The following is a 24,847-nucleotide window of genomic DNA, read 5'->3' on the forward strand; positions in this document are numbered from 1 at the left end:
TCTACAGTATCGAATACTTCAATATGTCCCAATATGTCTGGTAATGTTACAATGGGAATTCGATCCTTTAAAGAATCGGGGGCTATTGGTGTTAGGTAACTGGCGGCGTTCAAGCTCTTTAATGACAGTAATAATTCCAGTCAGTGCATGGAACCCATGTGGCTGTGCTACTATTGTTACTATTGTTTCCATTTAACACAGCCTTGTTGAGATTAATATACATGGAATTTGAATGCGAAACAGTCTAGATGGACGAAAGTGTCAAATTTGCTCCAAAACTGAAAGTAAATACCTGCTTCTAAAGGCGAGCTGCATCAACTGTCGAGGTGGCAAACGAACCATTAACATAGAGGGGGGGTTAAAAAAAAGTCGTTTCTTATAGGAGGTAGTATTGATCAAAATTAGAAGGAAAGATCTTTTAGTGACGTGTTCGGAAACCATTACCTGTTGAGATATGGACCAATCTATCTACTCATTCCCATCTGACTGGTACATAGAAGTGGCAGTGCTGCATGTGGTAACAATGCAACCTGGCACATCTTTCAACCCTTCTTCGCTGTGAATCTCTTGAAACGTTGCGGTGAGATATTGTCGTCCGAAACGTAGGAAGTAAGGTAGTGCCCCATCGTTCATGAATCACATTCGTTGTCTTCCCGCAAGGATACGTGCTTCACCATCAATGTCCAGCAAATGATAACCATTCAGACATGTACAATGAATTGCAACAGTAAGACAGCCTACACCACCGAATACTACACATTTCTCATCACAAGTAAAACAGTTCATATCTCGACATGTATTGGTTTCCGGACATACAGTTATAGATACTTTACTTCTAGTTCCTGTAGGAAAAGCAGACCTTTTTTTTAACAGCCTGTGTAAAAGTACAAGAAGAAAACAATTATTTCATTTCAAAGCGTTCTTTACGAAAGGCAGTAGCGAAAGAATATTTTTGTTTGTAGCTGGTCATAACAAATCTGACCGGTCACGTTCCTGTTTTTGTTTACGCGAAAAAGAGCTACTTGCTTAAGCATTAAAAGCATCAGAGCCAAAGCGCATTACATCATGGCCAGTCTTTTGACTATGACCTTGCTAATCACACCAACAACGTAATATCACTTTTTACCCCGAACACTTAAATCGAGTTGTAACGCACGCTTTACCCAACACGTGACATCTTTTCCTTAACTCACTGGAAGATAAGATTTCAGCGCTTCCGATTAGACCGTTACGTCAGTCGCTTTACTGTGTTAGAGGTCATTTCAGAGGTGTCCAGTTTGCAAATACCAATTGCTGTACTTTGTGTTGGGCTGTTCAAAGTTTTTCTTATAAACCGAAAACCAGTCCGATGTAATGGGAATTAGTCATTTCATTTCATACTGAAGAAGAGAGAAAATCACTATCTTGCTAATGTTTTTTATAAGGGGGCGATCGAGAAGTTTCCGTTTCAGGGCGCTGCTGCAGCGTATGTGCATCATAGCGCGACTGCGATGCGGATGTATAAGCATTAACATGTAGGCAAGGGATTAGTGTGGCATTCATATATTTCCGACGTGCGTGCGGTAGATGTGGAAACATAAACTATGGCGACGTTATTACGAGATGCGTCTAGACAGGACCAGTGTGCTGTTATTCTTTTCCTGGATGGCGAAGGTAGACATTCATCCGAGAATGAAGAATGTGCATTGGCCAGCATGCCTGTCAAAAACCACTGTTGTGGAATAGTGCGCCAAGGGGTGATGCTGCTTCATCGTGCACGTCCACAAGTCGGAAACGTCGTAACGCAGAAGTTATGCCAATTCAAGTGGCAAACACTAGAGCGCCTGCCCTTTAGTCCTGATTTCTCCCGATGGGATTAGCGCCCTCCCGGTCCCTTAAAAAAAAGGCCTTGAAGTGCAAGAGTGGTTGCGGTTTTCGGTCGGTCAGCGGCCGACCGTGCTTGAAACAGGAATTGAAGGTCTCATCTCCTAGTGGGATAAATGTCTTAACGCGTGTGGTGCTTGCTTTTGAATGGACCTATTCAATGGTCCCATTGTAGTCGAAGTTCGGTTTTCATTTGACTGTCCTTATAATAATAATAATAATAATAATACTCGTAATAAACGACGAACCAAGTCAGTTGAACACAAAGGCTGAAGCGAATTTCTATCGGATTGATAAAATGAAAAAGCATAACTACAGATCTCGGGCAATAGTTTCTCCACACAAAGCACCCAAGAAGCTTCTGAACTCACAAAAGTCTACAGTGTTGGTGTGATACGTCACCCATCTATGTTACTTATCATATATATCCTAAGACATAAAAAGACATACTGCGAAGGAATTATCCAACTGAGACGGAAATTGGAAGGTGTGATGTATAAGTACGGACAAACAAATGATCACAATTTTAGAAAAATTGGATGATTAATTCAAGAGAGAGAGCTTTACAAATTGAGTGAGTCAGTAACGTGTTGGTCCATCTCTGGCAAGCAGTTATTCTGCTTAGCATTGATTGACAGAACTGTTAGATGTCTCCCTGAAGGATATCGTGCCAAATTCTGTCCAAGTTTGAGGGCCGTGCCCATAATGCTCCAAATGCTCCCAATTGGAAAGAGATCCGGCGGCCTTGCTGACATAAGCACTAGAAACGCTCACCGTGTGCGGGCAGACATTATCTTGCTGAAAGTTCAGGATGACTTGCCGTGAATGACGACAAAACGGAGTGTAGAACATCGTCGACGTAATCCTGTACTGTAAGGGTGCCGCGAATGACAACCAGAGCAGTCTTGCTGTGAAACGAATAGGCACCGCAGATCATCACTCCTGGTTGTCGGGCCGTATGGCGGGCGAAATTCAGGTTGGTATCCCACCGCTGTCCGGGACTTCTCCAGGCACGTCTTCAGTTCGAAGCGGGACTCATCACCGAAAGCAATTCTACTCCAGCCAGCGAGAACCCAAGGAGAAAACAAAAGAAGCCAAATGTACCCGACATCAATGTAAACGGGCTTGTTGGTATGCGGAGGTCAGTGTTAGCCGGCATATGAGATGCCGTGAGCTCAGCCCCCTTTTTTGGGAGTCGCCTATTAATGACCCCCTTGTGGTCACCGAAGCACCAGTTGGACAACGGATCGATGATAATGATGAATCCGGGGCTCTGAGTGCCTCTCTGAAGACTGCACGGTCCTTTCGTTCTGTCGTCTCTCTATGTCGACTAGTGGCATTACACCTATTCATATATCGAGCGATTCATTTCGCTGGTTACTCCAGTTGGCTTCTTTGAGCCCAACTTCTTGTCCTCTGTCAAATGCTGACATTTGCGTGTGTTGCTCACGCACCCGTCTGCGATACATAGTTACTGTGCAGTTGAGTTCACGTAATCAAATTCGCAGACTTTATGTGCCCCGGTACCGAGACGTCGTGTTTACTGTTCTCGCCAGCTGTGTGGTGAAATTGTGTTGCACACGTCACACATTCTTCCATTGGGCACCGCAGTTTTCAGTCGCATTTTCATCGATACCTATTTGAATATCAATTCGTGACCTTATCATACCTCTTTCAGAATGGATCTTGTACTTTAGTCCTTTTAGAGGAAGTCGCATATACATCCTAGGTCTAGTGTGCAATGTGTGGCGGAATGTACCTAGTATCACCAGTTGTTTTTAGCTGCCTTCTATCTCACCGACTAAAGGTTCCTTGGGAGACCTGCTACCTACAGTACGAGTCAGAATGCATGTAACTTTACCACAACGGCCGTTTCATATATGTAAGTGGGAGACAGTAATGCCTTCGTAGGCATATCTGGAAACGTGATTTCTTCGAACTGGTAGACCAGTTCTTTTCGTGATGACAGTTTTCTGTCACGTATTTGAGATTTTTGGGCATATTTGCTAAACTTTCGGTCATACTAAACAGATCCGCGGTCAGTTGTGTCAATCGTGGTTTTTTTTCCCCGTAATCGTGTTTGACAAAGATTTATGAGAAAAACCACACTCAAGAATAGTCGAGATGTGAATATTGTACTCAACCTCCTTCGCAGGCGATTCATATTTTTATAACCATTATTCCTGTGATTCTCAACCTGGCGGCTTCTTTCATGGAATCTGCAGTGCAGTATTAGATTAGATCGAACGCACATTACATGAAAGATAAGCTTTGAATCCGCTCTGACATTGTACACTGATGGCCATTAAATTTGCAACACCAGACATTGAATTGGCATCACTTAGTGCCAGTAAGATGGATGTAGAGGAATTGTGGGCAAAGTTTAAGCGGGTTGTAAATCGTGGCCTGGAGCGTTATGTGCCTAGTAAGTGGATAAAGGTTGGAAAAGACTGCGAGCTAACACCCCAAAGATGTTCGGGCTCACATGCGGTTTCTCTTCGTCGAAATGTCTTGGTTCAAACCGTCTAGGGGTTGAGCCACACGTGTCGCATTGCACGCCCTAAATTAGACACTTGTGACCTTTTGGTTAAATTGTCTGGCTGATGGTAAGTTCACGTTCTAGATAAAGTAACAGTAATATCCATTACAGAATAAACGTTACAATTCTTTTACACAAAACTAAAACGATTTCCTTCTTAGCTTTGAATGCCAAAGCTTGACCACTTTCACGTTCTAAATAAAGTAATAATAATATCCATTACGTAATAAACGTTAAATTCTTTAAAGAAAACCGATACGATTTCCTTCATAGCTATGTATGCCACAGCCAGTAGCCTTGCACCAGTGTGCTTTCTGATAAATAAATGAAGAACATAAGTAACTGTTATGCACTATACTTTACAACAAATATTCTATTACCTAATGATTCAAGAAGGTGTCATGCTGTCATCGTTCAGTGTTTGTGTGGAGGAAATGATGGTCTGATACTTAACTGAAAATGCTGATAATGTAAATTTACTGTATCTTTTAAACAAATAATGTTAGAGAGTTGATATTTACATTTGTCATTTTAATGATTCGCTTCTGTATGAAATATCGATCTTTAAGATTTACGAAAGCGTTCAGATTATAGCATTCAGGTCTTTGTTACAAAACTTGTTAATTTCACTTTAACATAAATCCTAAACTATTATAGATATGAACAATATTAAAGTTTTATTGGGATCACCATGAAATTTTATGAAGGATGGTAGATTGAAATTACTGTCGCTTATTTCCCTGCACTACTACAGAATTAGTTTTCATAAATGTTTCCCTTTACGGCTGATCTTAGGTCCGCCATATTTAACACTGCTACGTTCCCATGGCCACAAATGGCTTCTACGGGATTTCCCTATGATGAAGGTTCTCGTTTGTCTCACCCGCACACTACAGCGCTTAGGCCTCATTCAGCATAATAGATGCCTGTGAATTTCCCCATCTCGTGGCGAATCTGCGCTCTTTGTGGCACACGGTCCTGGACGACAGGGTTCGTTTCACAATTCCTGAAGGCTGACTTACGGCCATATATTTAAATGAGAGCGAAATGCTCGTTAACTCACAAGACCCACCATGATTTAATAACAAACTTCAGCGGATGGTGAGGAAGTAGAGGCTCTTACACTCTTGGTGCAAGAGGAACGCATAAATGGCGACAAGCGAAGGTTAATAGACATTCGGGCGTCTGCGAAAAGACCCGTGCGCGAAGTATACAAACACTACCACCATTATGCGTTAGCAAAAGGTCTGACAGAGAACCCGGGGCAAATTCTGGTCTTACGTAAAATCGCTAAGCGGTTCTAAGGCTTCTGTTCAGTCACTTGTTGACCAGTCTGGTGTGGCAGTTGATGATAGCAAAACGGTAGCTGAAGTTTCTTGTTTCACGTTCAAGAAATCTTTCACTCTCAGGAGAATCGTACAAACATACCGTCATTTGACCATCGGACAGACTCCCATGTGGACAGCATAGTAATAACCATAGCTGGCATGGAGAAACAACTGAAATATTTGAAGGCAAATAAATCACCAGGTCCGGATGAAATCCCAGTTCGATTTAACAAAGAGTACTCTAAGGTATTGGCCCCTTACCTAGCTTGCACTTGCAGTAAATCTCTCGCCCAGCACAAAGTCCCAAATCACTGGACAAAAACCGCAGGTGACTCAAGTATATAAGAAGGATAAAATAACGGACTCGCAAAATTACGGACTGCAGTATCTTTGGACACATTCTCATTTCGAAACTCAGTTTGCTCGTTTCTCACATGATATACTGTGAACTATGGGTGAAGGGCATAAGGCAGATTTCCGGAAGGCGTTTGACACGGTGCCCCATTGCAGGCTCTTAACGAAGGTACGAGCATATGGAATAAGTTCACATGTATGTGAGTGGCTCGAAGACTTCCTAAGAGAACGCAGTATGTCGTCCTCGACGGCGACTGTTCATCAGAGACAAGGGTGTTGACAGGAGTGTCGCGGGGAAGTGTGATAGGATCGTTGTTATTCTCTATATACGTGAATGAAGTGGCTGACGGGGTGGGCGGCAATCTGCTTTATGCCGTGGTGTGCGGTAAAGTGTCGAAGTTGAGTGACTGTAGGAAGAAGGAAGACGACTTAAACAAAATTTCCAATTGGTGTGGTGAATGGCAACCAGCCCTAAATGTGGAAAAATGCAAGAATGCGAATGAGTAGGAAGATGAAAGCTGTAAGATTCGGATACAGTATTACTTCCGCAAGGCGTTTCCCCACAGTCGTTTAATGAACAAAGTAAGAGCATACGGACTATCAGATCAATTGTGTGATTGGATTGAGGAGTTCCTAGATAACAGAACGCAGCATGTCATTCTCAATGGAGAGAAGTCTTCCGAAGTAAGAGTGATGTCAGGTGTGCCGCAGGGGAGTGTCATAGGACCGTTGCTTTTCACAATATACAAAATGACCTGGTGGATGACATCGGAAGTTCACTGAGGCTTTTTGCAGATGATGCTGTGGTGTATCGAGAGGTTGCAACAATGGAAAATTGTACTGAAATGCAGGAGGATCTGCAGCGAATTGACGCATGGTGCACGGAATGGCAATTGAATCTCAATGTAGACAAGTGTAATGTGGTGCGAATACATAGAAAAATAGGTCCCTTATCATTTAGCTACAAAATAGCAGGTCAGCAACTGGAAGCAGTTAATTCCATAAATTATCTGGGAGTACGTATTAGGAGTGATTTAAAATGGAATGATCATATAAAGTTGATCGTCGGTAAAGCAGATGCCAGACTGAGATTCATTGGAAGAATCCTAAGGAAATGCAATCCGACAACAAAGGAAGTAGGCTACAGTACGCTTGTTCGCCCACTGCTTGAATACTGCTCAGCAGTGTGGGATCCGCACCAGATAGGATTGATAGAAGAGAGAGAGAAGATCCAACGGAGAGCAGCGTGCTTCGTTACAGGATCATTTAGTAATCGCGAAAGCGTTACGGAGATGATAGATAAACTCCAGTGGAAGACTCTGCAGGAGAGACGCTCAGTAGCTCGGTACGGGCTTTTGTTAAAGCTCCGAGAACATACCTTCACCGAAAAGTCAAGCAGTATATTGCTCTCTCCTATGTATTTCTCGCGAAGAGACCATGAGGATAAAATCAGAGAGATTAGAGCCCACACAGAAGCATACCGACAATCCTTCTTTCCACGTACAATACGAGACTGGAATAGAAGGGAGAACCGATAGAGGTACTCAGGGTACCCTCCGCCACACACCGTCAGGTGGCTTGCGGAGTATGGATGTAGATGTAGATGTACTAGTGTCCTGCTTGACACAGTCGAGTCCTTTAAATATCTGGTCATAACGTTGCAAAGCGATATGAGGTAGAACAAGCAATTGAGAACTGTGGTAGGGAAGGCGAATGGCCGACTTCAGTTTATTGGGAGAATCGTAGCAAGAATGGGTCATGTGTAAAGGAGATTGCATATAGGACGTTGGTGCAACCTATTCGTGAGTACTGCTCGAGTGTTTGGGGTCCGTACCAGGTCGAATTGAAGGAAGACATTGAAGCAATTTAGAAGCTGACTGCTAGATTTATTATCGGTAGGTTCAAACAACACGTGTTTCAGAGATGCTTCGGGAACTCAAATGGGTATCTCTGGAGGGAAGGCGACGTTGTTTTCGAGAAACACTATTGACTAAATTTAGGGAGCCGGCATTTGAAGCTGATCGCCGAATGATTCTACTGCCGCAACATACATTACGCGTAAGGACAACGAAGATAACATATGACAAATTAGGGCGCATACGGAGCCATACAGTCGTTTTTCCCTCGTTCCATTTTCGAGTGGAACAGGAAAGGAAATGACAAGTAGTGGTGCAGGGTACCCTCCGCCACGCACTGTATGGTGGCTTGTGGTTTGTCTCAGTGTATGTACACGGTACCCTCCGCCGCGCATCGACCGTGGTTGGCGAAGTATCTATGTAGTTGTAGGTGTAAATGTAGATGGCATGTGGCGAAGTTTTACCTATTTTGCGCGTACAGCTTAGCAGAAAGAATAAATACATGATTATTCCTTCAACTCAGTGTTAGGGTCCACCAAATGTACAGGCTAGCGCCTGATGTCCAAATTATCATCTTTGCGAAACCGAGATGATAGAGTGTCGTGTACCTCATCGCACCCAATACCATCGCGTCAGGTGCTGGCTCCGTTTGACGCTGACGAACGCAGTCTGGCACCGTTGCTTCTCCTTCGGGCCTCTGCACACGGGGACATCCACCGCCTTTGCAGAACCAGGACTCGTTTGTGGTGCCTGGTGCCTAGTGTTGTCGTTGGCCGCAGTAACGCCGGTGCGCTTCTCACTTCTACTTCATCAAGGAAGAGAAGCCACAACAATGGTTATCGCGTTGATATTCAGTGGTGCTCCAGACCTCATCATATTGCTCATTTGCAATAAAAAAGTATTTCTAATAAATGTGATGAGTCACCATAACGTTTTGTCTAAGGTTAACCGAATAAACATTTTGAAATGTACAGTACGTCATCGCAGTGAAGTATTTTTCGCCTGCCTGCAAGAGGCCCTTCAAACGAAGACAGTGCAATCTAAGAGCGAATCAGCTCCCCAAATAAAAAAAGACATTGCAATTTGCAGAGTAAAACTAGAATGTTTTATAAGAGAAACTTTTCCACCCTGCAGTACAGGGTGTATTAATTATCTATTAGCCACTTTAAAATAATTCAATCTTTCATTTGAAGAATATAGTATTCACAAAATAGCACAAAAAGTCTTGTGGCTGTAATAGTATTGTGAAATAGAGGTAAACAAATCACAAAAAAATCATTTATGCCATCATCTCGTTGGGCTTTCAGAAATTCAGTGAAGACCTGGCTACCAATTCAGACAACAATACAATTTTCAAAGCAGCAAGAGACATGTAGAAAGGTACCGCCTTCCTTAACCTTCGTTCATTGGTATATGATAATTTTTACTTATGGACCATCTACGAGATTATGGAATAGGAGGCAAACTTTTGCAAGCAATTAAAGGTCTTTACATAGATAGTCAGGCAGCAGTTAGAGTTGACGGTAAATTGAGTTCATGGTTCAGAGTATTTTCAGGGGTAAGACAAGGCTGCAACCTGTCTCCACTGTTGTTCATATTATTTGTGGATCATATGTTGAACACAATAGACTGGCTGGGTGAGATTAAGATATGTGAACACAAAATAAGCAGTCTCGCATATGCAGATGACTTAGTTGTGATGGCAGATTCGATTGAAAGTTTGCAAAGTAATATTTCAGAGCTAGTGCAGAAATGTAAGGACTATGGTATGAAGATTAACATCTCCAAAACGAAAGTAATGGCAGTGGGAAAGAGAGATAAACGGACTGAGTGCCAAACAGGAGGAACAAAGTTAGAACAGGTGGACGGTTTCAAGTACTTAGGGTGCATATTCTCACAGGATGGCAACATAGTGAAAGAACTGGAAGCGAGGTGTAGCAAAGGTAATGCAGTGAGCGCTCAGCTACGATCTACTCTGTTCTGCAAAAAGGAAGTCAGTACCAAGACTAAGTTATCTGTGCACCGTTCAATCTTTCGACCAGCTTTGTTGTATGGGAGCGAAAGCTGGGTGGATTCAGGTTACCTTATCAACAAGGTTGAGGTTACGGATGTGAAAGTAGCTAGGATGATTGCAGGTACTATTAGATGGGAACAATGGCAGGAGGGTGTCCACAATGAGGAAATCAAAGGAAAACTGGGAATGAACTCTATAGATGTAGCAGTTAAAGCGAACAAGTTTAGATGGTGGGGTCATGTTACACGCATGGGAGAAGCAAGGTTACCCAAGAGATTCATGGGTTCAGCAGTAGAGGGTAGGAGGAGTCGGGGTAGACCAAGGAGTAGATTCCTGGATTCGGTTAAGAATGATTTTGAAGTAATAGGCTTAACATCACAAGAGGCACCAATGTTAGCAACGAATAGGGGATCATGGAGGAATTTCATGAGGAGGACTATGCTCCAGACTGAACGCTGAAAGGCATAATCAGTCTTAATTGATGATGGTGGTGGTGGTGGTGGTGGTGGTGGTGGACCGTCTGATAGCAGCTGAATAAAACACAATTTTAGTGCCAACGCGTTTCGCCTTTATTTTCTGCAAGGCATCATCAGTGGCCTGGGAATATGTACATATGTTTGCTATTAATTTCATTTTTGTCACTGTCCCTATAGTCATTGGTTTTGCTGCAAAGTAGCACAAAAGGAATCGAATGCACAGAATACCAACAGAGTTTCAAGGTTAGGAATAGATTGACATTCTGTGGATACATCACAACAAACAAAACAAAACAAAAAATCAACATTGCCTTACTTTCTCTTCCTTTTTAACAATATCCAAAGATGCATGGCATCATCACATAGAAGCGATAATGCTGTAGCGCGCCCAAATATCAGTCAGCTGCGAAAGGCGTGTCTCATTTTTGCTTTCACCGACCGATGTGGCGTAGTGGTTAGCACACTGGACTCGCATTCGGGAGGACGACGGTTCAAATCCCCGTCAGGTCATTCAGATTTAGTTTTTCGGTGATTTCCCAAAATCGCACCAGGCAAATGGCGGGGGTAGTTGCTTTGAAAAGGACACGCCGTATTTTCTTCCTCATCCTTCCGTAATCCGAGGTCTTTGTGCTCCGTCTCTAATGACCTCGCTTTCGGCGGAACGTGAAATTGTAATCCACCCCTCCCGTTTTCCTTTCGTTGGGACTGAAGAAAATTGGCAGACAGAGCCAAGAGGCGATTACCCGTGCTTCAAATTAGCAGTGAGGACGTGTGCTAAATGTATGCCCACTATATGGTTCGTGAAAAACCAACCTCGTTCGCCCTATCTGAGTATGTCTTCCCCCAGCGACAAATCGTAAAACTGAGCAGCTCGGATGTGGGGACAGTCCCACTCCTGACACACCGCCTCGCCGGCTGTCCCACTGCGGCTCAGCCAGTCTCCAGCAACCGCCGGTGGCACGGTCGAGACGGCAATAGAGTACCACTTCAGTCATTTTGATTCCCTAGTTTTGCAGTATGCATCAACTCCGTACTTTACAGGGAGGTGGGACAAAGTCTCGTTCGCCATCAGCACCAAGTTCTTGGGCCTGCAGTCCAGCACAGTTTATGTTTCGCTTAATTTTCTCAGCAATTCATTAATATTACTTTGATTTTTTGTGTTGAAAATAATATTTGCTTGTAATATGAAAATGTTATTACATGAAGAAAATTTGAAAACGTACGACCTGTTTTAAATACTAGGTAACAGGTTTTTAAATTTACAATAAATGAAATGAAATACAAAAATGTCCGTTTGCATATTTACCTTGGTGCAAGTAAGACCATTTCCTGTCGCAAGGTACAAGGGAGCCCATATGATAGTTTTTTAGGAAGGGGCCTAGACGCGGGCGTGTGGAAGATTTTTAATGTCTTGGAAACCGAACGGCGACTAGTAATTGGCCGTAAGGAGGTTTCAGCTCTGACTCTGTTAAAAACCTGCGTAATACCCACGTTTTAATCATTTTCTTGAAGGAAAAACACCTGACACTTATATTTTCTACTTTCCCAGAGAACTAGGGAGGAGTCTCGTGCCCAGGTATGGCTGTGCGAGCTTTCACGGCCGAATGAATGTCTGTCTTCTTGGACGCTATTCGCCAAGCCCGTTGAGATCTGCATGGCGTAGTGTAGGGTATATAGCCGTCCTGAACCAACCGGCTCTGTGACCGCATGACATCATACTACTAATATCCTAGACTACAGTAATCTTAAGGGTGGAGTTCTGTCACTTACAGACTACTGATCGTGTAAATGCCACGGTGACAGAAATGAGATAACAGACGTACATATCCCATCTTTGTTGTTTACCACACTTCACTAGCAGTATCCATAGCACCATCTTCCACTACGGTTCCGAGACGTTCACCACCTTCGAGAGCGAGTTGCTTGACAGGTTTTATAGATCTATTAGTTAAGAAAGATTCGCGTCAGTTCTGTGGGATTTGAATGGGATGTAGGCAGATGAAGCAGAACAAATCCATTCTTCCTGCAATTTATTCCTATTGTACATATAAGAGAAATAGCTATATTTCAGCAGTCTTTGTATCTCTCCTTATTCTCCATAGAAATTGCCCCCTATTAGCAATTTTATGCACATGATCACTGGAGATGCCTATTAGGAGGGGTTGATTAGTTGTAAATCCTTTTCACTTCAGCACCGTGCTCCTTCTTTCGAAATTTTCTCAGTATACATTTACGTAGCTATGTACTTCCGGGAACACACCTGTATTTGAGTTTCATCCCTCTTACAGATCTTTTAGTAAATTCAACAGTGCTAATAACAAGCTCACACACCGAGCGAGGTGACGCAGTCGTTAGCACACTGGACTCGCATTCGGCAGGACGAGGGTTGAATTCCGCGTCCGGCCATCCTGGTTTAGGTTTTCCGTGATTTCCCTAAATCGCCTCAGGCAAATACCGGGATGGTTCCTTTGAAAAGGCACGGCCGACTTCCTTTCCCATCCGATGAGACAGATGGTTTCGTCCCCCCAAATCAACCCCAAGCTCACACGGCTGCTCACGAACCCATTTCCCGCAATAACTTTAGAAGCTTGCAGTGTGCGATGGCGATGCTCTACTTGTAAAACGTATAAGGCTGTACCTAGTCACACGGCTTTTTCTTCCGCTAGTGCCATAAACATAGTGAATTCTGACTAGTAATTATTTCTTAGATTAACTGCTGGCAACTGATCTTAAATTTCAGTTTTTAGCGTTCATTCTCTCTATAAACGAAAGCTTACAGAAAAAGTAACAATATATATTCTGCTCACGCGACAGCCGAAACGTGTTTTTTTCTTTGTAGTTACTTGATAAACGACCTTGAGCTTCATAATCGTCCATAGATAAGGACAGACGAAAGACACTCGACTCGCCTTTAATCACGTGGGAATAACTTTTGTCTTCCCTACACACATAAACACAGGCAGTTATGTGAGTATAGTTTGAGGAACCAAGCATAGCTTTCTCTGTTGTCTCTCGCATTCCTGTTAGAGACCAATCTGCTGATCCTTCCTCTTGTGCGACTCAGTGTAACACGGTTAATTTGTTTAAGTGATTGCTAGCAGCAGACTAGAAATTACGGATCATCCGCGATCGCGGAACTTTTGTAGTGTGATATTTGGGTTTACAGAACAACCTGCAGTTTCAGTGACCACTGCCAACTTACTCGTAGCGTCCGTAAAGTCAAAACTCAGTGTTGACGTCGTGGGGAAGAGTAATTTCCTAGTCTTCAAAGATGTTTTTGTAGTTACTTCAATCCGTTTCACCGTAAAAACTTGTTTCTTTTATCTTGCTCTCTGAAAACGTTAAAAAGCCTTCTGCAAAGGTGTCTTTCCGGTGTATATTCAAGAATTTTTTAAATGTTATTTTTCTAGTAGTCATTGCAGTTGGAGTATTAGCTCAGTTTTGACAAGGACTTTAGGACAATGTCTACCGTTATGTTATTGACCACCCCCGCAGATACTTAGAACGATAGGGGGAAAGAGGGAAGAGAGAGAGAGAGAGAGAGAGAGAGAGAGAGAGAGAGAGAGAGAGAGAGAGAGAGAGAATCGTAGATTATGTCGTTACGACTGAAATTTGAATCTAGTCCTCTCAGACGAGTCCAGTTCTTCACTGCCAAACCAAAGCACCCGCTCCCTGAAAGCCATTATTCAGATTCGAGTGAGACACTGTAACGGCAGTAATTCGTCCATTGAGTGAAAATTCTTAGTTTCGGGCACGAGAGATGTGCTGTTTCGTTTCGTCGTGGAGAACGCCGTCGCGAAAATTTTCTTACTCTCTGACTTAAAAAAAGCTTCTTTGCTAAGGTTTAACGTACGGTACCTCCGGACAACGAAACGTCATTAAAGGGAGGGGCCGGGAATTATGGATTTCCCCTATATCATCGATGGTACGACCTAAGTCCGTTTCATTTGGAATATAAGCCCTTCCCATCCATTTGTGAGAACGGTTTCTTAAGCACTGATACTCGTCTTATAAGCAGACAACTGGAGAGTGCCAAATGCTACTTTGTCACCACTGAATGTAACAAGATAGTGCCATTTGTTCGGCGCTTATGTGCAAAGAGCATCCATTTACTACCATGTAGTCAAATCTTATTTATTGCATCCGGCTTAATCAAGAATTTTACAAGGCTTAAAAAGCTACATTTTACCTTTGCCTTATTCAGCAACTGTTCGCGAGGGAAACCGAATAGCATCATTTCCCTAAAGACTAATATTTAGGGACATGTTTGCGAGAATGCATCCACGCATGTACTCCATAAGCCACCTTAGGCCGGTTAACGCATTAGGCAGCCAGGCTGCGGCAGCCGCAATTTTGAGCAGCCAGCTGACGGCCAGTCGTGACGATTTGGCCGAGCGAGATGGATGTGGAAGACGCGATAATTGTTCACCTTTGTCTCAGAAGAAACGCAGAGCCAAACAGAGATGATTCATCCTCAACTGGTGGAGCGGCGCACAAAGGATTTATTTAAAAATTACTTCAAGGATATTCGAAACTATCCAGATCGTTTTTTTAACTGTATAAGAGTGTCAGTGGAATCTTTTGATAACCTTCTGGAAAATACAAGAAATTCCGTAACGGGTACTGATACTCGTATGCGAGCTTGTGTAACTCCGGAAGGACAATTTTTTGATTACTTTGAGGTGAGTTCATAAACAAATATGATAGTTCATTTTTAATATTATTTGAAAATAATTGGCCAGGGGTTAAAACTATGTCACAATTTACTTATTTCTTTTTAGAGAAGAAAAATTGTACTCGCCTTTTCCAAATCCTGCAGCAGCTATCAACATCAAAGATTTATGTCGCTGACTATTATTGGTCGCTCGGATTAGAAAATGTACAATTAAAAAACTGTGCCGGTCCGAGTGGCCGTGCTGTTCTAGGCGCTACAGTCTGGTATCGAGTGACCGCTACGGTCGCAGGTTCCAATCCTGCCTCTGGCATGGATGTGTGTGATGTCCTTAGGTTAGTTAGATTTAAGTGGTTCTAAGTTCTAGGGGACTGATGACCTCAGAAGTTAAGTCCCATAGTGCTCAGAGCCAGTTGACCCATTTTTGCCAAAAAAACTTCAAAGCAGTAAAACGCCAAATTTATGTGAAAAATTATTGAATTATCATCGGTTTGTCCCCTGGCCCTTCGATTACAATGTTACAAATTTGGAGGAACTGAAACCGGACGGAGCCAGAAAATAGAAGTGATAGTTTGAAAATATTACAACGTGTATGATGATTTGACATTATTATTTTAATTTTATATGCTAAATTATAACAACATTTGGAAGGAATATTTAATACTAAAGTTGTTGTTGTACTGATGACTGAAACAGATAAAGTATTACAGAATTCTGAGTTGACACAGTCGAGTCAGTGGGCAATGACAGCTCATCGTATTCGGAGGCAATGTCCTCTCTGTATGTAATAGGCGTAGAATAATCATGGCAGACTTTCCTTCTGCCCTTTGCTGAAGTCTGCTTGACCATCATTTGGCTGTAGTACGCATCCCTGCTGAAACTGCTGTCTACTCGAGGCTTCTGGTTCATACCTGCGGCTGTATGCTCCAGCCACTGTTGTTTCTGACGCGTAATCAGAATAGCCTTGGTGATGAAAGCATTTGTGTTTTTTTATGATGTCAATCTCCATTTTGGCAGTAACCTTGCGTTGGTCCGGAATCTTTTTCATGTCTTCTAGTAATGAAAGCAGAAATAGTCTATCTGAATCAGATTCTTGGTTCCTTTCACGCTCCTCCCTCAGTGCGGTACTCTGTTGTAGTACATCAATCAATCTGTCGTCGTTACTTTTCTGCTTCTTTCTGGGAAGAAGTGAACGACTTTGTACGCCACATCCCCCATAGTTATCTTCAGCAACGTCAGTTTCATCCAGGCTACTTTGAGTTGTACTGTCTACAACAGTTTCCATAAAAATCTGCAATTGCTCGAAATACACGTGAGGGCTTTTACGCAAAGCTGCTGATCCACTTTTGGCACCTGCTCCGCGTTTTAATTCCCTCCTGAAACTTGTCCTAATATTCCACTTTGTCCGCAGCTCGTGGTCGTGCGGTAGCGTTCTCGCTTTCCGCGCCCGGGTTTGATTCCTGGCGGGGTCAGGGATTTTCTCTGCCTCGTGATGACTGGGTGTTGTGTGATGTCCGTAGGTTAGTTAGGTTTAAGTAGTTCTAAGTTCTAGGGGACTGATGACTATAGATGTTAAGTCCCACAGTGCTCAGAGCTATTGGAACCATTTTTTATTATTATTATTCCACTTTGCTGTAGAGATTTGCCCTCAAAAAATGTCTTTGTTAGCGGCGCCGATGGGATGACATTAGGGATATTAATATGACTAGTCTATTATTATAACATAATAAAATTCCTGGCAAAAATGCGTGGATTTAATTTTTCATATGAACATATATTTCGTTACAGATATATGACTACAGGATGTATTGTGGCAGCACTGAGTCACAATTTTCGGATCAGATGTACTGCTGTCCAAGAAGTCATATATGAAACTTGCTTGGCGATATGAGACAAAATGAGACAGACTGCGTTTCCATAATTAAATGATGAAAGATGGATTGAAATAGCAAATGGATTTAATAGATATGCAAACTTTCGCAATTGCATCGGTGCCATCGACGGGAAACATATCACAGTAATAAAACCCCGTCATTCAGATTCACTTTACTATAACTAGAAACATTATTTTTGGATCGTTTTACTTGCTTTATTTGATGCAGATTTAAAAATTTCCAATTACTGTATTAGAGAAAAGCTCGAGATCAAACAATGGAATACCGATGCCGTAACGTCATTGTCGGACATGAGGCGTTTGGTATGTCTGAAAATTTAATGCGTCCTTATGGGAGGAAGGAGTTTCTCAGACAAAAAAAGAATCTGTAACTACCGACTGTCTGGGGTTAGGCGATTTATAGAATGCACGTTTGGCATTCTGGCAAATAAATGGAGAATTTTTCATCGCCCTATGGATGTTCGGGAACAATTTGCAATTGCCATTATAAATCCATGCTGTGTTTTACATAATTATGTGCGAAAAAGAGATGGCGACAAATTTGAAGATACACTGTACGTCCCTCCAGAACTAGAAATTTCCCCAGGTCCTACAAGAGCATGGTGCCGTTCATCAGCTTCAGCATACAGAGATTTATTTGCGAATTATTTTACAAATGGAAATCCGCTGGAATGGCAAAACATAATTGCATTGGGGTAATAATTATGTATGTTAATTGAATTGTGGATGTGACTATTACTGCTTTCATGTGAATTGTGTATTATTGTTAAGTGTACAATGATATCCTCTTCTTGATTATTGTACCTATAACCATTTTTATTATGTAATAAATAATAAGTGACTTACCGAATTAATTCTTTTCATTTTCCGTCATATTCCCCTCACACATTATATTTGGGATTTCCTCCCATCTTCTACTTTACTCTACTCTACTCTTCACGTCACCATCACTGTACTACTCATAAGATACGTTCCAGATTGCTCTTCTTCTTTCAATTTCTTGAATAAATTTCTCAGTGTCGAAAGCCATCGCGACTTTCGCTCGAGGTTCAGAGAAGGTGTGGCTGCTCGGACAAGTGCGCGGAGACTGAGGCAGCCACACACGCTCTTTGTGGGACCCGCAGCTCGTCATTGCTACGCGCAGCCGCCCGTGTTGCGTTGGCTGCCGCGCCCACAAAATCCTGGCTGCCCAGTGCGCTACCTGCGATCAACTGTTATTGTTTTATTGGCTGCCGCAGCCTGGCTGCCTAGTGCGTTACCGGCCTTACAGTGTACTGCGGTGGGTACCACTACCATTTCCCCATTTCCATATGAAAATTCAGTGTGGGAAGAACTACTGGGAAACGTGTGCATGAGCTTAATTTTTCAGATTTTCTTCCCGTGGTCATTTCGCCAGACGTACATGGAATTATTGTGTTGCCAGACCTTTTATGGACGTTCTCGGATTTTCAACTGTAAAAAACTGGTCTGTGATGACTGCGTCTCTAACGTCCAACACTGGTATTGTTGAGCATCTGCTCAACACTAGCCGCTTCCTGTGACGCATACATTCTAGTATTTGGCGTTCTTAGATGATTCCCGTAATGTGGGGAAAGACATTGCTGTTTATGTTAGCCTTTATGATAAATACAAGCGTAATGTAACTGGCACTGGATATCAGATTCGCCGATATTAGACACGAGACTGTATGGGCGTTCTCTTGGGCGCGTACACGCGTACTGTACGAGGAGACTTGTTTCACAATTCACTCGTCACTCGAGCTGTGAATAAAGAAGGAACACATTATATACTGTCGCAGTTAAAATTGGAACCCTTTGTAGAACAGCCATGCATATGGGTTGAGAACAACTGAAGTCATAAATCTAATTTCAAGTAGTATAAACTGCACAGTAGGAATTCTGTACGATGAAACTAATTTCCTCTTTTCTGAAAAAGTAACACCACGAGAGACGTGATCACGCTTTAATGATGGCATGGTTTTTACCTCCACAACTGACTTGAAGTCGTGCATTGAAAAAATCACACATTTATGCACTTGGGATTAAATTATCAGAAAACTTGCTTAACTGCATTAGTGTATATGCAGAGAGGGCCATGATATGTTATTGAACCAGAAATCATCTCTGCACCTCGGTGCCTTACAACCTATTTCCTAAATAATTTATGTTCATGAACTTTTATCAACTTAGGGGATGTATTTTCGCAGAACAGTTACGAAAATCGTAAGGAGGATCATCAAGCATAAACTCTCAAATATTCTCAGGGCAAACAAATTCAAGAGTAACACCTCTTGTCTTAAGTTTTATCTATCAGCTGAATATTGCAAGCTGGTCTGTCACATCATTTTTAACATCCAAGAGATTGACAATAAGTGAAAAATGTAACAATCAGGACTGCGCCTCTTAAATTGCCTCCAGTATTTTTGAAGTCGTGCCAAGGCACGCACTGTACTGGTGTGTAATTTTAATGACTCAGATTTTTTTAAAAGCTTCAATCACAGTAGCAACCTGTAGATCAGTTTAGACTAAAGTAAAAGAATCCCACCAGGAAGCTAGGTGAGATCTATTTACAGAAATTTTAGAAAAATTGGATCTAAGTTTAGATTGTAGCTGATAAGATACATGGTTCACCTCCCCAGGAGGAATTGGAACTGGGCGAACTGTGAGCAGACTGATCATAGTAGATGTGGGTAATGGACGTTAATTACATTAATATTTCTTCCATAGATAATGAACATGACAAACTGTAACGATGTGAAACATTTCGGTTTAAACTAAGTTTTCATTAAACTGTTGAGTGGAAGGAGTAGTCATTCAGGAATTCTTTTCATTTGTTTTTAAATGTTCATTGGCTATGTGTCAGACTTTTAATGCTAATTGGCAAATGACCAACGATTTTTGTGGCAGCATAATTCACCCCTTTCTGTGCTAAAGTCAGATTTAACCCACAATAGTAAAGATCATCCTTTCTTCTAGTGTTGTAACTACACACTTTGCTATTATTTTTTAGTTGGGATGGGTTATTAACAACAAATTTCATAAGTGAATATATGTGTTGCGAAGGTACTGTGAATATCCTGTGTTCCTTAAATATATGCCTGCAAGGTGATCTTCGGTGGGCTCCAGTTATTATTCTGATTACACACTTTTGTTCAAGGAATACTTTTTATCTTAATGATGAATTACCCCAAAATATGATGCAATGTGAAAGCAGTCAATGAAAATAGGCATAGTAGGGTAGTTTACTGATATGTTTATCACCAAAAGTTTGCAATAACCCTAATATCGTAAGTATTTGTCCATTTCAGCAGATCATCAGTGTGTTTCTTCCAATTCAATTTCTCATCAGTGTACACACACAGAAATTTTGAATATTCTCCCTTAGCAACAGACTCTTATTCATAGTCTATATGTTGTTGTTGTTGTTGTTGTTGTTGTTGTGGTCTTCAGTCCAGAGACTGGTTTGATGCAGCTCTCCATGCTACTCTATCCTGTGCAAGCTTCTTCATCTCCCAGAACCCACTGCAACCCACATCCTTCTGAACCTGCTTAGTGTAGTCATCTCTTGGTCTCCCTCTACGATTTTTACCCTCTACGCTGCTCTTCAATACTAAATTGGTGATCCCTTGATGCCTCAGAACATGTCCTACCAACCAATCCCTTCTTCTGGTCAAGTTGTGCCACAAACTTCTCATCCCCCCAATCCTATTCAATACTTCCTCATTAGTTATGTGATCTACCCATCTAATCTTCAGCATTCTTCTGCAGCACCACATTTCGAAAGCTTCTATTCTCTTCTTGTCCAAACTATTTATCGTCCATGTTTCACTTCCATACATGGCTACACTCCATACAAATACTTTCAGAAACGCCTTCCTTGCCATTGCCAGTCTACATTTTATATCCTCTCTACTTCGACCATCATCAGTTATTTTGCTCCCCAAATAGCAAAACTCCTTTACTACTTTAAGTGTCTCATTTCCTAATCTAATTCCTTCAGCATCACCCGACTTAATTCGACTACATTCCATTATCCTTGTTTTGCTTTTGTTGATGTTCATTTTATATCCTCCTTTCAAGACACTATCCATTCCGTTCAACTGCTCTTCCAAGTCCTTTGCTGTCTCTGACAGAATTACGATGTCATCGGCGAACCTCAAAGTTTTTATTTTTTCTCCATGGATTTTAAAACCTACTCCAAATTTTTCTTTCGTTTGCTTTACTGCTTGCTCAATATACAGATTGAATAACATCGGGGAGAGACTACAACCCTGTCTCACTCCCTTCCCAATCGCTGCTTCCCTTTCATGTCCCTCGACTCTTGTAAGTGCCATCTGGTTTCTGTACAAATTGTAAATAGCCTTTCGCTCCTTGTATATTACCCCTGCCACCTTCAGGATTTGAAAGAGAGTATTCCAGTCAACATTGTCAAAAGCTTTCTCTAAGTCTACAAATGCTAGAAACGTAGGTTTGCCTTTTCTTAATCTTTCTTCTAAGATAAGTCGTAAGGTCAGTATTGCCTCACGTGTTCCAACATTTCTACGGAATCCAAATTGATCTTCCCCGAGGTTGGCTTCTACTAGTTTCTCCATACGTCTGTAAAGAATTCGTGTTAGTATTTTGCAGCTGTGACTTATTAAACTGATAGTTTGGTAATTTTCACATCTGTCAACACCTGCTTTCTTTGGGATTGGAATTATTATATTCTTCTTGAAGTCTGGGGGTATTTTGCCTGTCTCATACATCTTGCTCACCAGATGGTAGAGTTTTGGCAGGATTGGCTCTCCTAAGGCCGTCAGTAGTTCCAATGGAATGTTGTCTACTCCAGGGGCCTTGTTTCGATTCAGGTCTTTCAGTGCTTTGTCAAACTCTACATGCAGTATCGTATCTCCCATTTCATCATCATCTACATCCTCTTCCAATTCCATAATATTATCCTCAAGTACATCACCCTTGTATAGACCCTCTATATACTCCTTCCATCTTTCTGCTTTCCCTTCTTTGCTTAGAACTGGGTTTCCATCTGAGCTCTTGATGTTCATACAAGTGGTTCTCTTATCTCCAAAGGTCTCTTTAATTTTCCTGTAGGCAGTATCTATCTTACCCCTAGTGAGATAAGCCTCTACATCCTTACATTTGTCCTCTAGCCATCCCTGCTTAGCAATTTTGCACTTCATGTCGATCTCATTTTTTAGACGTCTGTATTCCTTCTTGCCTGCTTCATTTACTGCATTTTTATATTTTCTCTTTTCATCAATTAAATTCAATATTTCTTCTGTTACCCAAGGATTTCTACTAGCCCTTGTCTTTTTGCCTACTTAATCCTCTGCTGCCTTCACTACTTCATCGCTCAAAGCTACCCATTCTTCTTCTACTGTATTTCTTTCCCCCCATTCCTGCCAAATGCTCCCTTATGCTCTCCCTGAAACTGTGTACAACCTCTGGTTCTTTTAGTTTATCCATGGCCCATCTCCTTAAATTTCCACCTTTTTGCAGTTTCTTCAGTTTTAATCTACAGGTCATAACCAATAGATTGTGGTCAGAGTCCATATCTGCCCCTGGAAATGTCTTACAGTTTAAAACCTGGTTCCTAAATCTCTGTCTTACCATTATATAATCTATCTGATACCTTGTAGTATCTCCAGGCTTCTTCCATATATATTCTATATGTCTATATGTATCAGTGGTATATGTATCAATGGTATTATACCATTTACTGTACAGAATTGTATATACTATGTTTTTTTTTGTTTTGTTTTGTTTTTTTTTTTTTTTTTTTGTTTTACAATTTAGGGAGAGACCAATTGCAGAGAACCACTTAATAATTTTCTTAAAGCCATTATTTACAAATTCCTCAGCTGATTCTTGCTTCTTGGGTGTGAATACTATACTTGTATCATTAGCAAAAGAACTAGCTTTGCATCTTCATTAATATAGAGTGGAAAGTCATTAATATATCTTAGTAACAATAAGGGACTGAAGACTGAATCCTGTGGGACAACGTTCTTGATAACTTCCCAGATAGAGGACTCTGCTGATTTTTACAGACTATCTGTACTGTTAATTTCAACCTTCTGCATTCTTCCAGTTTAATATGAATTAAACCATTTCTGCACTGCCCCACTCATATCACACTACATAGCTTATCTAGAAGATTTCATGAGACACACAGTCAAAAGCCTCTGAGAGATCTCAAAATATCCAAATTGATGATGATTGGTTATTCAGAGCATTTCATATTTGATCAGTGAAAGCATATATAGCATTTTCGTTTGAAAAGCCTTTCTGGAAACCAAATTGACATTTTTGCAAATATGTGAAGCTACTCTTGAATATATTGTGTTTTCAAGAATTTTGGGTAAAGCTGTCGGGAGTGAGATTGGGTAGTAGTTGTTAGCAGCAGACCTGTCCGCTTTTTATTCAATATTTTAGACTATCTGGAAAAGTGCCCTATATCAGTGAGCTACAAAATACGTGGCTGAGTATCCAACTTATCTATTGGGAATAAGCTTTTAGTAATCTGTAAGAAACTTTTACTTTTGAGTGGCTCTTTTTTCTAATTTCCGTAGGAGAGGCAGTTTGAATTTCAGTTTTATCAAATTGTATATGTATTGTTATTGTTAACTAACTTTTCATTGAGTCTGATAGAAATACAGTCTTCCTCTGCTCTTGGTTACCCTGTTGTCCTTTTAACAATATTCCAAATGGTTTTAATTTTATTATCAGATGTGCTAATCTCAAACATACTTCTGGACCAGTGCAGTAGTTCTTATCATGTCTGACTGTTGCTAGACCATTACTCCTTCTAGCTATAAGATACATTCCCTTTTCTGTTTTCAAGATATTTTATGCCTTTAGTAAGCCATGGCTCTTCATATTGTTTCTTACAATTACATTTCACTGTTTTCATACAGAAACTGTTTTCAAATATACTGACAAAGGTATTGTGAAATAGGTTAAACTTTAAATTAGCATCAGGCTCCCTATAGACATCATCCCAGTCTAACTGTTGCAAGCTTCCCGTAAAATTTGCAATTGTTAAATCGTTAATTGAACACACCATTTTGGAGTACTGTTTTGTATTACTATATGGAGCTAGGTCATATACTGTAACTAGCTGCACGTCATGATCAGACAGGCCATTCTTAACAGGAAAATTTTTTATTGATTAAATTTATCTTGAAACTTCCTGGCAGATTAAAACTGTGTGCCAGACTGAGACTCGAACTTGAAATTTATCTTGGTCTATAAAAACATTGTCTATCTGTGTTACTTTCCTGTACCACTCGAGTAGGAAAATCAATAACTGATGTCAAATTAAAAGAACCAAGTAATACTTCAGAGTCATGCTTTGTTGGACTCTTTCAGAAAATCTTTGTTGAAATCCTCACAAGCAATTATTTTTTTTCCTCTGTCTGAAGAATACCACAACAAAGAATTCAAGTTTTCAAAAATAGCTGAAAATTTTCAGTGGGTACCTATACACATCTACAATTATGAAAGTACTATTATTTACTTTAAACACACATGTACATGCTTCTGTATGTTGCAGCAAAAACACAATTTTTTAGTTTCTACATTTTTGACACTATGACAAATTTTAACATACGTAGCAATCCACCTCTCTCCCTAGTGTCTCTACTTACATGTGCTGAAAGCTTGTATCCACCTACATTTTACATTGGATGTACAAATGGGGTAAAAAGTGGAGACTTTGGCAGTGTTACCAAACAAATTTTTCAATTACAAGTTGTAGCAACATTGTTGGACATACATGTAACCACTGATAGAGTATATTGAGTCAGACTACTGACGTTCAACTAGGGCTGAAGTTCTCAGGATTTGCTTTGTA

General features: G+C 41.2%; 1 protein-coding gene across 1 annotated transcript in view; it reads left to right on the forward strand.

Annotated features, from left to right (window-relative positions):
- LOC126272058 (kinesin-like protein KIF14) overlaps window positions 1–24,847 on the forward strand; it is a 234,826-nt gene that overhangs the window by 130,463 nt on the left and 79,516 nt on the right. The window lies entirely within an intron of this gene.

The sequence above is a fragment of the Schistocerca gregaria genome, chromosome 5 (genome assembly GCF_023897955.1).
Source record: "Schistocerca gregaria isolate iqSchGreg1 chromosome 5, iqSchGreg1.2, whole genome shotgun sequence".
Classification (NCBI taxonomy): Eukaryota; Metazoa; Arthropoda; class Insecta; order Orthoptera; family Acrididae; genus Schistocerca; species Schistocerca gregaria.